Here is a 13991-nt window from a genome sequence, read left to right on the forward strand (position 1 = left end):
CCAAATCCTCAACGTCATTACTGGCGACTGCAATAAAAATGCCTTTGATAAAACGGCTCGTTGGTCTAGGGGTATGATTCTCGCTTCGGGTGCGAGAGGTCCCGGGTTCAAATCCCGGACGAGCCCATGTGTAGAGCCTTTAACAATCTGAAAGAGGTGGTTCTTGGGCAACAGTTTGGAGTGCAGACCAAGGTGGATGAGTGATAAAGGCAATGGATTGCTAATCCATTGTGCTCTGCAATCGTGGGTTCAGCATCGCACAGCATTTATTAATTTCTTCCTTGGTTAAAAAATCTGTCATTTTAACCGGTACATAGATTACCTTCAGACGAGTGTCGTGACCCTTGTGGGGGTCGTAGAGCAAAACTGAGAACGACATTGTGTTTGTGAGAGTCTCCCCTTTCCATGGAATGGTCAAACAATTTTGTAGGTCAAACCGTTCGGAAGCTACAGCCATTTGTATGAGAAGACTGATTTTCGGGATGTGTCATGTTTTGACAAACATTGTTCTCGCTCTGCCGCATTTCACCAAAGATGCAGAGGTGTGACATCAGCGGTTATGAAGGTTTGAGAAGCATCCAGTGCAAAAAAAGTGACATTTCTAGTTTAAAACAGACAGATTCCAATGGGGATTTTTTATTTTATTCATGTACCGGTGCGTCAATCGGATCAAATGAAATGAGATCCAATTGATTTTGATGTCTACTTTTTAATTTTTTTAATCTACATTAGCTCTTTCTTCATTTGTTTCTTGCTGTTACAGCTAATGAAGATTGAATCTGATGAATTACAGAGTATTTTAACTAAAACCTGGTCAACAGCTTGGAAGACAGCTATGCTCACAAGTATACCACCAACACTCACGTTATTCACTGTGGCCTGGCACCATCGACCTGTCAATCCAAATCCTCAACGTCATTACTGGCGACTGCAATAAAAATGCCTTTGATAAAACGGCTCGTTGGTCTAGGGGTATGATTCTCGCTTCGGGTGCGAGAGGTCCCGGGTTCAAATCCCGGACGAGCCCATGTGTAGAGCCTTTAACAATCTGAAAGAGGTGGTTCTTGGGCAACAGTTTGGAGTGCAGACCAAGGTGGATGAGTGATAAAGGCAATGGATTGCTAATCCATTGTGCTCTGCACTCGTGGGTTCAGCATCGCACAGCATTTATTAATTTCTTCCTTGGTTAAAAAATCTGTCATTTTAACCGGTACATAGATTACCTTCAGACGAGTGTCGTGACCCTTGTGGGGGTCGTAGAGCAAAACTGAGAACGACATTGTGTTTGTGAGAGTCTCCCCTTTCCATGGAATGGTCAAACAATTTTGTAGGTCAAACCGTTCGGAAGCTACAGCCATTTGTATGAGAAGACTGATTTTCGGGATGTGTCATGTTTTGACAAACATTGTTCTCGCTCTGCCGCATTTCACCAAAGATGCAGAAGTGTGACATCAGCGGTTATGAAGGTTTGAGAAGCATCCAGTGCAAAAAAAGTGACATTTCTAGTTTAAAACAGACAGATTCCAATGGGGATTTTTTATTTTATTCATGTACCGGTGCGTCAATCGGATCAAATGAAATGAGATCCAATTGATTTTGATGTCTACTTTTTAATTTTTTTAATCTACATTAGCTCTTTCTTCATTTGTTTCTTGCTGTTACAGCTAATGAAGATTGAATCTGATGAATTACAGAGTATTTGAACTAAAACCTGGTCAACAGCTTGGAAGACAGCTATGCTCACAAGTATACCACCAACACTCACGTTATTCACTGTGGCCTGGCACCATCGACCTGTCAATCCAAATCCTCAACGTCATTACTGGCGACTGCAATAAAAATGCCTTTGATAAAACGGCTCGTTGGTCTAGGGGTATGATTCTCGCTTCGGGTGCGAGAGGTCCCGGGTTCAAATCCCGGACGAGCCCATGTGTAGAGCCTTTAACAATCTGAAAGAGGTGGTTCTTGGGCAACAGTTTGGAGTGCAGACCAAGGTGGATGAGTGATAAAGGCAATGGATTGCTAATCCATTGTGCTCTGCACTCGTGGGTTCAGCATCGCACAGCATTTATTAATTTCTTCCTTGGTTAAAAAATCTGTCATTTTAACCGGTACATAGATTACCTTCAGACGAGTGTCGTGACCCTTGTGGGGGTCGTAGAGCAAAACTGAGAACGACATTGTGTTTGTGAGAGTCTCCCCTTTCCATGGAATGGTCAAACAATTTTGTAGGTCAAACCGTTCGGAAGCTACAGCCATTTGTATGAGAAGACTGATTTTCGGGATGTGTCATGTTTTGACAAACATTGTTCTCGCTCTGCCGCATTTCACCAAAGATGCAGAGGTGTGACATCAGCGGTTATGAAGGTTTGAGAAGCATCCAGTGCAAAAAAAGTGACATTTCTAGTTTAAAACAGACAGATTCCAATGGGGATTTTTTATTTTATTCATGTACCGGTGCGTCAATCGGATCAAATGAAATGAGATCCAATTGATTTTGATGTCTACTTTTTAATTTTTTTAATCTACATTAGCTCTTTCTTCATTTGTTTCTTGCTGTTACAGCTAATGAAGATTGAATCTGATGAATTACAGAGTATTTGAACTAAAACCTGGTCAACAGCTTGGAAGACAGCTATGCTCACAAGTATACCACCAACACTCACGTTATTCACTGTGGCCTGGCACCATCGACCTGTCAATCCAAATCCTCAACGTCATTACTGGCGACTGCAATAAAAATGCCTTTGATAAAACGGCTCGTTGGTCTAGGGGTATGATTCTCGCTTCGGGTGCGAGAGGTCCCGGGTTCAAATCCCGGACGAGCCCATGTGTAGAGCCTTTAACAATCTGAAAGAGGTGGTTCTTGGGCAACAGTTTGGAGTGCAGACCAAGGTGGATGAGTGATAAAGGCAATGGATTGCTAATCCATTGTGCTCTGCACTCGTGGGTTCAGCATCGCACAGCATTTATTAATTTCTTCCTTGGTTAAAAAATCTGTCATTTTAACCGGTACATAGATTACCTTCAGACGAGTGGCGTGACCCTTGTGGGGGTCGTAGAGCAAAACTGAGAACGACATTGTGTTTGTGAGAGTCTCCCCTTTCCATGGAATGGTCAAACAATTTTGTAGGTCAAACCGTTCGGAAGCTACAGCCATTTGTATGAGAAGACTGATTTTCGGGATGTGTCATGTTTTGACAAACATTGTTCTCGCTCTGCCGCATTTCACCAAAGATGCAGAGGTGTGACATCAGCGGTTATGAAGGTTTGAGAAGCATCCAGTGCAAAAAAAGTGACATTTCTAGTTTAAAACAGACAGATTCCAATGGGGATTTTTTATTTTATTCATGTACCGGTGCGTCAATCGGATCAAATGAAATGAGATCCAATTGATTTTGATGTCTACTTTTTAATTTTTTTAATCTACATTAGCTCTTTCTTCATTTGTTTCTTGCTGTTTCAGCTAATGAAGATTGAATCTGATGAATTACAGAGTATTTGAACTAAAACCTGGTCAACAGCTTGGAAGACAGCTATGCTCACAAGTATACCACCAACACTCACGTTATTCACTGTGGCCTGGCACCATCGACCTGTCAATCCAAATCCTCAACGTCATTACTGGCGACTGCAATAAAAATGCCTTTGATAAAACGGCTCGTTGGTCTAGGGGTATGATTCTCGCTTCGGGTGCGAGAGGTCCCGGGTTCAAATCCCGGACGAGCCCATGTGTAGAGCCTTTAACAATCTGAAAGAGGTGGTTCTTGGGCAACAGTTTGGAGTGCAGACCAAGGTGGATGAGTGATAAAGGCAATGGATTGCTAATCCATTGTGCTCTGCACTCGTGGGTTCAGCATCGCACAGCATTTATTAATTTCTTCCTTGGTTAAAAAATCTGTCATTTTAACCGGTACATAGATTACCTTCAGACGAGTGGCGTGACCCTTGTGGGGGTCGTAGAGCAAAACTGAGAACGACATTGTGTTTGTGAGAGTCTCCCCTTTCCATGGAATGGTCAAACAATTTTGTAGGTCAAACCGTTCGGAAGCTACAGCCATTTGTATGAGAAGACTGATTTTCGGGATGTGTCATGTTTTGACAAACATTGTTCTCGCTCTGCCGCATTTCACCAAAGATGCAGAGGTGTGACATCAGCGGTTATGAAGGTTTGAGAAGCATCCAGTGCAAAAAAAGTGACATTTCTAGTTTAAAACAGACAGATTCCAATGGGGATTTTTTATTTTATTCATGTACCGGTGCGTCAATCGGATCAAATGAAATGAGATCCAATTGATTTTGATGTCTACTTTTTAATTTTTTTAATCTACATTAGCTCTTTCTTCATTTGTTTCTTGCTGTTACAGCTAATGAAGATTGAATCTGATGAATTACAGAGTATTTGAACTAAAACCTGGTCAACAGCTTGGAAGACAGCTATGCTCACAAGTATACCACCAACACTCACGTTATTCACTGTGGCCTGGCACCATCGACCTGTCAATCCAAATCCTCAACGTCATTACTGGCGACTGCAATAAAAATGCCTTTGATAAAACGGCTCGTTGGTCTAGGGGTATGATTCTCGCTTCGGGTGCGAGAGGTCCCGGGTTCAAATCCCGGATGAGCCCATGTGTAGAGCCTTTAACAATCTGAAAGAGGTGGTTCTTGGGCAACAGTTTGGAGTGCAGACCAAGGTGGATGAGTGATAAAGGCAATGGATTGCTAATCCATTGTGCTCTGCACTCGTGGGTTCAGCATCGCACAGCATTTATTAATTTCTTCCTTGGTTAAAAAATCTGTCATTTTAACCGGTACATAGATTACCTTCAGACGAGTGGCGTGACCCTTGTGGGGGTCGTAGAGCAAAACTGAGAACGACATTGTGTTTGTGAGAGTCTCCCCTTTCCATGGAATGGTCAAACAATTTTGTAGGTCAAACCGTTCGGAAGCTACAGCCATTTGTATGAGAAGACTGATTTTCGGGATGTGTCATGTTTTGACAAACATTGTTCTCGCTATGCCGCATTTCACCAAAGATGCAGAGGTGTGACATCAGCGGTTATGAAGGTTTGAGAAGCATCCAGTGCAAAAAAAGTGACATTTCTAGTTTAAAACAGACAGATTCCAATGGGGATTTTTTATTTTATTCATGTACCGGTGCGTCAATCGGATCAAATGAAATGAGATCCAATTGATTTTGATGTCTACTTTTTAATTTTTTTAATCTACATTAGCTCTTTCTTCATTTGTTTCTTGCTGTTACAGCTAATGAAGATTGAATCTGATGAATTACAGAGTATTTGAACTAAAACCTGGTCAACAGCTTGGAAGACAGCTATGCTCACAAGTATACCACCAACACTCACGTTATTCACTGTGGCCTGGCACCATCGACCTGTCAATCCAAATCCTCAACGTCATTACTGGCGACTGCAATAAAAATGCCTTTGATAAAACGGCTCGTTGGTCTAGGGGTATGATTCTCGCTTCGGGTGCGAGAGGTCCCGGGTTCAAATCCCGGACGAGCCCATGTGTAGAGCCTTTAACAATCTGAAAGAGGTGGTTCTTGGGCAACAGTTTGGAGTGCAGACCAAGGTGGATGAGTGATAAAGGCAATGGATTGCTAATCCATTGTGCTCTGCACTCGAGGGTTCAGCATCGCACAGCATTTATTAATTTCTTCCTTGGTTAAAAAATCTGTCATTTTAACCGGTACATAGATTACCTTCAGACGAGTGTCGTGACCCTTGTGGGGGTCGTAGAGCAAAACTGAGAACGACATTGTGTTTGTGAGAGTCTCCCCTTTCCATGGAATGGTCAAACAATTTTATAGGTCAAACCGTTCGGAAGCTACAGCCATTTGTATGAGAAGACTGATTTTCGGGATGTGTCATGTTTTGACAAACATTGTTCTCGCTCTGCCGCATTTCACCAAAGATGCAGAGGTGTGACATCAGCGGTTATGAAGGTTTGAGAAGCATCCAGTGCAAAAAAAGTGACATTTCTAGTTTAAAACAGACAGATTCCAATGGGGATTTTTTATTTTATTCATGTACCGGTGCGTCAATCGGATCAAATGAAATGAGATCCAATTGATTTTGATGTCTACTTTTTAATTTTTTTAATCTACATTAGCTCTTTCTTCATTTGTTTCTTGCTGTTACAGCTAATGAAGATTGAATCTGATGAATTACAGAGTATTTGAACTAAAACCTGGTCAACAGCTTGGAAGACAGCTATGCTCACAAGTATACCACCAACACTCACGTTATTCACTGTGGCCTGGCACCATCGACCTGTCAATCCAAATCCTCAACGTCATTACTGGCGACTGCAATAAAAATGCCTTTGATAAAACGGCTCGTTGGTCTAGGGGTATGATTCTCGCTTCGGGTGCGAGAGGTCCCGGGTTCAAATCCCGGACGAGCCCATGTGTAGAGCCTTTAACAATCTGAAAGAGGTGGTTCTTGGGCAACAGTTTGGAGTGCAGACCAAGGTGGATGAGTGATAAAGGCAATGGATTGCTAATCCATTGTGCTCTGCACTCGTGGGTTCAGCATCGCACAGCATTTATTAATTTCTTCCTTGGTTAAAAAATCTGTCATTTTAACCGGTACATAGATTACCTTCAGACGAGTGGCGTGACCCTTGTGGGGGTCGTAGAGCAAAACTGAGAACGACATTGTGTTTGTGAGAGTCTCCCCTTTCCATGGAATGGTCAAACAATTTTGTAGGTCAAACCGTTCGGAAGCTACAGCCATTTGTATGAGAAGACTGATTTTCGGGATGTGTCATGTTTTGACAAACATTGTTCTCGCTCTGCCGCATTTCACCAAAGATGCAGAGGTGTGACATCAGCGGTTATGAAGGTTTGAGAAGCATCCAGTGCAAAAAAAGTGACATTTCTAGTTTAAAACAGACAGATTCCAATGGGGATTTTTTATTTTATTCATGTACCGGTGCGTCAATCGGATCAAATGAAATGAGATCCAATTGATTTTGATGTCTACTTTTGAATTTTTTTAATCTACATTAGCTCTTTCTTCATTTGTTTCTTGCTGTTACAGCTAATGAAGATTGAATCTGATGAATTACAGAGTATTTGAACTAAAACCTGGTCAACAGCTTGGAAGACAGCTATGCTTACAAGTATACCACCAACACTCACGTTATTCACTGTGGCCTGGCACCATCGACCTGTCAATCCAAATCCTCAACGTCATTACTGGCGACTGCAATAAAAATGCCTTTGATAAAACGGCTCGTTGGTCTAGGGGTATGATTCTCGCTTCGGGTGCGAGAGGTCCCGGGTTCAAATCCCGGACGAGCCCATGTGTAGAGCCTTTAACAATCTGAAAGAGGTGGTTCTTGGGCAACAGTTTGGAGTGCAGACCAAGGTGGATGAGTGATAAAGGCAATGGATTGCTAATCCATTGTGCTCTGCACTCGAGGGTTCAGCATCGCACAGCATTTATTAATTTCTTCCTTGGTTAAAAAATCTAGTCATTTTAACCGGTACATAGATTACCTTCAGACGAGTGTCGTGACCCTTGTGGGGGTCGTAGAGCAAAACTGAGAACGACATTGTGTTTGTGAGAGTCTCCCCTTTCCATGGAATGGTCAAACAATTTTATAGGTCAAACCGTTCGGAAGCTACAGCCATTTGTATGAGAAGACTGATTTTCGGGATGTGTCATGTTTTGACAAACATTGTTCTCGCTCTGCCGCATTTCACCAAAGATGCAGAGGTGTGACATCAGCGGTTATGAAGGTTTGAGAAGCATCCAGTGCAAAAAAAGTGACATTTCTAGTTTAAAACAGACAGATTCCAATGGGGATTTTTTATTTTATTCATGTACCGGTGCGTCAATCGGATCAAATGAAATGAGATCCAATTGATTTTGATGTCTACTTTTGAATTTTTTTAATCTACATTAGCTCTTTCTTCATTTGTTTCTTGCTGTTACAGCTAATGAAGATTGAATCTGATGAATTACAGAGTATTTGAACTAAAACCTGGTCAACAGCTTGGAAGACAGCTATGCTTCACAAGTATACCACCAACACTCACGTTATTCACTGTGGCCTGGCACCATCGACCTGTCAATCCAAATCCTCAACGTCATTACTGGCGACTGCAATAAAAATGCCTTTGATAAAACGGCTCGTTGGTCTAGGGGTATGATTCTCGCTTCGGGTGCGAGAGGTCCCGGGTTCAAATCCCGGACGAGCCCATGTGTAGAGCCTTTAACAATCTGAAAGAGGTGGTTCTTGGGCAACAGTTTGGAGTGCAGACCAAGGTGGATGAGTGATAAAGGCAATGGATTGCTAATCCATTGTGCTCTGCACTCGTGGGTTCAGCATCGCACAGCATTTATTAATTTCTTCCTTGGTTAAAAAATCTGTCATTTTAACCGGTACATAGATTACCTTCAGACGAGTGGCGTGACCCTTGTGGGGGTCGTAGAGCAAAACTGAGAACGACATTGTGTTTGTGAGAGTCTCCCCTTTCCATGGAATGGTCAAACAATTTTGTAGGTCAAACCGTTCGGAAGCTACAGCCATTTGTATGAGAAGACTGATTTTCGGGATGTGTCATGTTTTGACAAACATTGTTCTCGCTCTGCCGCATTTCACCAAAGATGCAGAGGTGTGACATCAGCGGTTATGAAGGTTTGAGAAGCATCCAGTGCAAAAAAAGTGACATTTCTAGTTTAAAACAGACAGATTCCAATGGGGATTTTTTATTTTATTCATGTACCGGTGCGTCAATCGGATCAAATGAAATGAGATCCAATTGATTTTGATGTCTACTTTTGAATTTTTTTAATCTACATTAGCTCTTTCTTCATTTGTTTCTTGCTGTTACAGCTAATGAAGATTGAATCTGATGAATTACAGAGTATTTGAACTAAAACCTGGTCAACAGCTTGGAAGACAGCTATGCTCACAAGTATACCACCAACACTCACGTTATTCACTGTGGCCTGGCACCATCGACCTGTCAATCCAAATCCTCAACGTCATTACTGGCGACTGCAATAAAAATGCCTTTGATAAAACGGCTCGTTGGTCTAGGGGTATGATTCTCGCTTCGGGTGCGAGAGGTCCCGGGTTCAAATCCCGGACGAGCCCATGTGTAGAGCCTTTAACAATCTGAAAGAGGTGGTTCTTGGGCAACAGTTTGGAGTGCAGACCAAGGTGGATGAGTGATAAAGGCAATGGATTGCTAATCCATTGTGCTCTGCACTCGTGGGTTCAGCATCGCACAGCATTTATTAATTTCTTCCTTGGTTAAAAAATCTAGTCATTTTAACCGGTACATAGATTACCTTCAGACGAGTGTCGTGACCCTTGTGGGGGTCGTAGAGCAAAACTGAGAACGACATTGTGTTTGTGAGAGTCTCCCCTTTCCATGGAATGGTCAAACAATTTTGTAGGTCAAACCGTTCGGAAGCTACAGCCATTTGTATGAGAAGACTGATTTTCGGGATGTGTCATGTTTTGACAAACATTGTTCTCGCTCTGCCGCATTTCACCAAAGATGCAGAGGTGTGACATCAGCGGTTATGAAGGTTTGAGAAGCATCCAGTGCAAAAAAAGTGACATTTCTAGTTTAAAACAGACAGATTCCAATGGGGATTTTTTATTTTATTCATGTACCGGTGCGTCAATCGGATCAAATGAAATGAGATCCAATTGATTTTGATGTCTACTTTTGAATTTTTTTAATCTACATTAGCTCTTTCTTCATTTGTTTCTTGCTGTTTACAGCTAATGAAGATTGAATCTGATGAATTACAGAGTATTTGAACTAAAACCTGGTCAACAGCTTGGAAGACAGCTATGCTCACAAGTATACCACCAACACTCACGTTATTCACTGTGGCCTGGCACCATCGACCTGTCAATCCAAATCCTCAACGTCATTACTGGCGACTGCAATAAAAATGCCTTTGATAAAACGGCTCGTTGGTCTAGGGGTATGATTCTCGCTTCGGGTGCGAGAGGTCCCGGGTTCAAATCCCGGACGAGCCCATGTGTAGAGCCTTTAACAATCTGAAAGAGGTGGTTCTTGGGCAACAGTTTGGAGTGCAGACCAAGGTGGATGAGTGATAAAGGCAATGGATTGCTAATCCATTGTGCTCTGCACTCGTGGGTTCAGCATCGCACAGCATTTATTAATTTCTTCCTTGGTTAAAAAATCTGTCATTTTAACCGGTACATAGATTACCTTCAGACGAGTGGCGTGACCCTTGTGGGGGTCGTAGAGCAAAACTGAGAACGACATTGTGTTTGTGAGAGTCTCCCCTTTCCATGGAATGGTCAAACAATTTTGTAGGTCAAACCGTTCGGAAGCTACAGCCATTTGTATGAGAAGACTGATTTTCGGGATGTGTCATGTTTTGACAAACATTGTTCTCGCTCTGCCGCATTTCACCAAAGATGCAGAGGTGTGACATCAGCGGTTATGAAGGTTTGAGAAGCATCCAGTGCAAAAAAAGTGACATTTCTAGTTTAAAACAGACAGATTCCAATGGGGATTTTTTATTTTATTCATGTACCGGTGCGTCAATCGGATCAAATGAAATGAGATCCAATTGATTTTGATGTCTACTTTTTAATTTTTTTAATCTACATTAGCTCTTTCTTCATTTGTTTCTTGCTGTTACAGCTAATGAAGATTGAATCTGATGAATTACAGAGTATTTGAACTAAAACCTGGTCAACAGCTTGGAAGACAGCTATGCTCACAAGTATACCACCAACACTCACGTTATTCACTGTGGCCTGGCACCATCGACCTGTCAATCCAAATCCTCAACGTCATTACTGGCGACTGCAATAAAAATGCCTTTGATAAAACGGCTCGTTGGTCTAGGGGTATGATTCTCGCTTCGGGTGCGAGAGGTCCCGGGTTCAAATCCCGGATGAGCCCATGTGTAGAGCCTTTAACAATCTGAAAGAGGTGGTTCTTGGGCAACAGTTTGGAGTGCAGACCAAGGTGGATGAGTGATAAAGGCAATGGATTGCTAATCCATTGTGCTCTGCACTCGTGGGTTCAGCATCGCACAGCATTTATTAATTTCTTCCTTGGTTAAAAAATCTGTCATTTTAACCGGTACATAGATTACCTTCAGACGAGTGGCGTGACCCTTGTGGGGGTCGTAGAGCAAAACTGAGAACGACATTGTGTTTGTGAGAGTCTCCCCTTTCCATGGAATGGTCAAACAATTTTGTAGGTCAAACCGTTCGGAAGCTACAGCCATTTGTATGAGAAGACTGATTTTCGGGATGTGTCATGTTTTGACAAACATTGTTCTCGCTATGCCGCATTTCACCAAAGATGCAGAGGTGTGACATCAGCGGTTATGAAGGTTTGAGAAGCATCCAGTGCAAAAAAAGTGACATTTCTAGTTTAAAACAGACAGATTCCAATGGGGATTTTTTATTTTATTCATGTACCGGTGCGTCAATCGGATCAAATGAAATGAGATCCAATTGATTTTGATGTCTACTTTTTAATTTTTTTAATCTACATTAGCTCTTTCTTCATTTGTTTCTTGCTGTTACAGCTAATGAAGATTGAATCTGATGAATTACAGAGTATTTGAACTAAAACCTGGTCAACAGCTTGGAAGACAGCTATGCTCACAAGTATACCACCAACACTCACGTTATTCACTGTGGCCTGGCACCATCGACCTGTCAATCCAAATCCTCAACGTCATTACTGGCGACTGCAATAAAAATGCCTTTGATAAAACGGCTCGTTGGTCTAGGGGTATGATTCTCGCTTCGGGTGCGAGAGGTCCCGGGTTCAAATCCCGGACGAGCCCATGTGTAGAGCCTTTAACAATCTGAAAGAGGTGGTTCTTGGGCAACAGTTTGGAGTGCAGACCAAGGTGGATGAGTGATAAAGGCAATGGATTGCTAATCCATTGTGCTCTGCACTCGAGGGTTCAGCATCGCACAGCATTTATTAATTTCTTCCTTGGTTAAAAAATCTGTCATTTTAACCGGTACATAGATTACCTTCAGACGAGTGTCGTGACCCTTGTGGGGGTCGTAGAGCAAAACTGAGAACGACATTGTGTTTGTGAGAGTCTCCCCTTTCCATGGAATGGTCAAACAATTTTATAGGTCAAACCGTTCGGAAGCTACAGCCATTTGTATGAGAAGACTGATTTTCGGGATGTGTCATGTTTTGACAAACATTGTTCTCGCTCTGCCGCATTTCACCAAAGATGCAGAGGTGTGACATCAGCGGTTATGAAGGTTTGAGAAGCATCCAGTGCAAAAAAAGTGACATTTCTAGTTTAAAACAGACAGATTCCAATGGGGATTTTTTATTTTATTCATGTACCGGTGCGTCAATCGGATCAAATGAAATGAGATCCAATTGATTTTGATGTCTACTTTTTAATTTTTTTAATCTACATTAGCTCTTTCTTCATTTGTTTCTTGCTGTTACAGCTAATGAAGATTGAATCTGATGAATTACAGAGTATTTGAACTAAAACCTGGTCAACAGCTTGGAAGACAGCTATGCTCACAAGTATACCACCAACACTCACGTTATTCACTGTGGCCTGGCACCATCGACCTGTCAATCCAAATCCTCAACGTCATTACTGGCGACTGCAATAAAAATGCCTTTGATAAAACGGCTCGTTGGTCTAGGGGTATGATTCTCGCTTCGGGTGCGAGAGGTCCCGGGTTCAAATCCCGGACGAGCCCATGTGTAGAGCCTTTAACAATCTGAAAGAGGTGGTTCTTGGGCAACAGTTTGGAGTGCAGACCAAGGTGGATGAGTGATAAAGGCAATGGATTGCTAATCCATTGTGCTCTGCACTCGTGGGTTCAGCATCGCACAGCATTTATTAATTTCTTCCTTGGTTAAAAAATCTGTCATTTTAACCGGTACATAGATTACCTTCAGACGAGTGGCGTGACCCTTGTGGGGGTCGTAGAGCAAAACTGAGAACGACATTGTGTTTGTGAGAGTCTCCCCTTTCCATGGAATGGTCAAACAATTTTGTAGGTCAAACCGTTCGGAAGCTACAGCCATTTGTATGAGAAGACTGATTTTCGGGATGTGTCATGTTTTGACAAACATTGTTCTCGCTCTGCCGCATTTCACCAAAGATGCAGAGGTGTGACATCAGCGGTTATGAAGGTTTGAGAAGCATCCAGTGCAAAAAAAGTGACATTTCTAGTTTAAAACAGACAGATTCCAATGGGGATTTTTTATTTTATTCATGTACCGGTGCGTCAATCGGATCAAATGAAATGAGATCCAATTGATTTTGATGTCTACTTTTGAATTTTTTTAATCTACATTAGCTCTTTCTTCATTTGTTTCTTGCTGTTACAGCTAATGAAGATTGAATCTGATGAATTACAGAGTATTTGAACTAAAACCTGGTCAACAGCTTGGAAGACAGCTATGCTCACAAGTATACCACCAACACTCACGTTATTCACTGTGGCCTGGCACCATCGACCTGTCAATCCAAATCCTCAACGTCATTACTGGCGACTGCAATAAAAATGCCTTTGATAAAACGGCTCGTTGGTCTAGGGGTATGATTCTCGCTTCGGGTGCGAGAGGTCCCGGGTTCAAATCCCGGACGAGCCCATGTGTAGAGCCTTTAACAATCTGAAAGAGGTGGTTCTTGGGCAACAGTTTGGAGTGCAGACCAAGGTGGATGAGTGATAAAGGCAATGGATTGCTAATCCATTGTGCTCTGCACTCGTGGGTTCAGCATCGCACAGCATTTATTAATTTCTTCCTTGGTTAAAAAATCTGTCATTTTAACCGGTACATAGATTACCTTCAGACGAGTGTCGTGACCCTTGTGGGGGTCGTAGAGCAAAACTGAGAACGACATTGTGTTTGTGAGAGTCTCCCCTTTCCATGGAATGGTCAAACAATTTTGTAGGTCAAACCGTTCGGAAGCTACAGCCATTTGTATGAGAAGACT

The 13991-nt window shown here is 42.3% G+C and overlaps 16 non-coding genes across 16 annotated transcripts; all 16 read left to right on the forward strand.

Moving 5' to 3' along the window:
• The first annotated feature begins 54 nt into the window (after positions 1-54).
• trnap-cgg lies at positions 55-126 on the forward strand. The gene has a single exon. It is a non-coding gene; the product is annotated as a tRNA-Pro (tRNA).
• Positions 127-955: 829 nt separating this feature from the next.
• Positions 956-1027, forward strand: trnap-cgg. Its single transcript has one exon. It is a non-coding gene; the product is annotated as a tRNA-Pro (tRNA).
• Positions 1028-1856: 829 nt separating this feature from the next.
• On the forward strand, positions 1857-1928 carry trnap-cgg. The gene has a single exon. It is a non-coding gene; the product is annotated as a tRNA-Pro (tRNA).
• Positions 1929-2757: 829 nt separating this feature from the next.
• Positions 2758-2829, forward strand: trnap-cgg. Its single transcript has one exon. It is a non-coding gene; the product is annotated as a tRNA-Pro (tRNA).
• Positions 2830-3658: 829 nt separating this feature from the next.
• Positions 3659-3730, forward strand: trnap-cgg. The gene has a single exon. It is a non-coding gene; the product is annotated as a tRNA-Pro (tRNA).
• An 829-nt stretch (positions 3731-4559) lies between these two features.
• trnap-cgg lies at positions 4560-4631 on the forward strand. Its single transcript has one exon. It is a non-coding gene; the product is annotated as a tRNA-Pro (tRNA).
• An 829-nt stretch (positions 4632-5460) lies between these two features.
• On the forward strand, positions 5461-5532 carry trnap-cgg. The gene has a single exon. It is a non-coding gene; the product is annotated as a tRNA-Pro (tRNA).
• An 829-nt stretch (positions 5533-6361) lies between these two features.
• On the forward strand, positions 6362-6433 carry trnap-cgg. The gene has a single exon. It is a non-coding gene; the product is annotated as a tRNA-Pro (tRNA).
• Positions 6434-7262: 829 nt separating this feature from the next.
• On the forward strand, positions 7263-7334 carry trnap-cgg. The gene has a single exon. It is a non-coding gene; the product is annotated as a tRNA-Pro (tRNA).
• An 831-nt stretch (positions 7335-8165) lies between these two features.
• Positions 8166-8237, forward strand: trnap-cgg. The gene has a single exon. It is a non-coding gene; the product is annotated as a tRNA-Pro (tRNA).
• An 829-nt stretch (positions 8238-9066) lies between these two features.
• On the forward strand, positions 9067-9138 carry trnap-cgg. The gene has a single exon. It is a non-coding gene; the product is annotated as a tRNA-Pro (tRNA).
• An 831-nt stretch (positions 9139-9969) lies between these two features.
• trnap-cgg lies at positions 9970-10041 on the forward strand. The gene has a single exon. It is a non-coding gene; the product is annotated as a tRNA-Pro (tRNA).
• Positions 10042-10870: 829 nt separating this feature from the next.
• On the forward strand, positions 10871-10942 carry trnap-cgg. The gene has a single exon. It is a non-coding gene; the product is annotated as a tRNA-Pro (tRNA).
• An 829-nt stretch (positions 10943-11771) lies between these two features.
• trnap-cgg lies at positions 11772-11843 on the forward strand. Its single transcript has one exon. It is a non-coding gene; the product is annotated as a tRNA-Pro (tRNA).
• Positions 11844-12672: 829 nt separating this feature from the next.
• trnap-cgg lies at positions 12673-12744 on the forward strand. The gene has a single exon. It is a non-coding gene; the product is annotated as a tRNA-Pro (tRNA).
• An 829-nt stretch (positions 12745-13573) lies between these two features.
• Positions 13574-13645, forward strand: trnap-cgg. Its single transcript has one exon. It is a non-coding gene; the product is annotated as a tRNA-Pro (tRNA).
• The last annotated feature ends 346 nt before the right edge of the window (positions 13646-13991 follow it).

Source organism: Oncorhynchus mykiss, chromosome 15 (genome assembly GCF_013265735.2).
Source record: "Oncorhynchus mykiss isolate Arlee chromosome 15, USDA_OmykA_1.1, whole genome shotgun sequence".
In the NCBI taxonomy this organism is placed as follows: domain Eukaryota; kingdom Metazoa; phylum Chordata; class Actinopteri; order Salmoniformes; family Salmonidae; genus Oncorhynchus; species Oncorhynchus mykiss.